This window comes from Trachymyrmex cornetzi, unplaced genomic scaffold, assembly GCF_001594075.2.
Source record: "Trachymyrmex cornetzi isolate Tcor2-1 unplaced genomic scaffold, Tcor1.1 scaffold688, whole genome shotgun sequence".
In the NCBI taxonomy this organism is placed as follows: domain Eukaryota; kingdom Metazoa; phylum Arthropoda; class Insecta; order Hymenoptera; family Formicidae; genus Trachymyrmex; species Trachymyrmex cornetzi.
Window position 1 is genome coordinate 15,505 of NW_017300012.1, and position 1,378 is coordinate 16,882.

Genomic DNA, 1,378 nt, shown 5'->3' on the forward strand with positions numbered 1-1,378 from the left:
CCAACGGCGCACTGATTTTAATGTTTTAATATATTTGAAAATGTACTTACTGAGTAAGAAAAAACCTTTTCTCTCTTTCTGCCTTGCTGACTTTCTGACTTTTCTATCTTTCTGACTGACTTTCTGACTTTCCTATCTCTCTGACTTTGCTATTTTTTCTGCTCTCTTGTGTCTCGCGATGTCGCGGTTTATATAGGGATAATTTAGGGGGAGATTCCATGGTAAGGTGTGTCTAATTGGGAAATTAGGGTATCAGGTTTGCGGGATTCTGAGGTGATACAGTTTTGATTCGTCGTTGAAAAATTGCCTTCCGATTAGCTCCGCCCACTGTGTCATTTTTTATTCGTTCTCGCGTTGAACGATGGATAGATATCTCTGGATTAGTTAATCGAGCGTCGCGGTTCGTGTTGATTTTTCTCAGTGTCGGAAAATGTCATTACTAGATTTATAACCCTATCATAAGCCTAAGCGTGGGACCATTATCGTTGGGCCCGTGGGATATCGGTGTGAGATGGTTAAACATTTCATCTTCTTTCGAGCGTCGGTCCGCGCTATCACTCTTATTATCGCGGGGATTATTTCGTGGCTTGGCTTAGCCTTGGTACCAATGCTGTTTGATGATTATTTAATGTTGATTTTCGTTTTCCACGATGCTCGAAAAGAGGTTTGATAGTCAATGCTACTAGAGAGTTTTTATCGTGGATCTTTCGATTTTAGACAATCATTTCGTGACTTGGCTTAGCGCCTTGGTACCAATGCTATTTGGTGATTATTTGATATTGACTTTCATATTTTACGATGCTCGAAAGGAAATTTAACGTTTGATTGTCGCCACTACGACAGAGTTTTTATCGCGGATCTCTCGATTCTAGGCAAACAAGATTTTGTGGCTGGAAACTTCTCTCGGATTTGTGTTATCGCTTGGATTTGTTCATATCTTACTTCGTTGATTGAACGGTCGCGAAACGAAGAAATCGTGGAGTCCACCGGACGTAACAGTATTTTTATCTTTATTATTGACGGTATTTTATTCCGTTCGATTTTTTTATCATTTATTTTTTAATAGGAGGGTCAAATTTTATAGATATATATGGGACATTCCACGTCAACTGAGATAGAGCGATGCTCAAAATGTGTTACGACCAAAAAAATCGTTTCAGGGCTCAAAATGTTCGTAATCGCATGTACTTTCGAACGTCATGTGGCGCTTTGGGAAAATTCAAAATGGCGGTCAATAGGGGGCCCGTTAATCTCATAAATAATCAAATTTCATGCGGAAAACGACGACCCCCAAAATTTCTCACAATCAAAAAAATCATTTACGGGCTGAAAATGTTGGTACTCACATGTACTTTCGAAGAGCATATGGCGTTTTCAG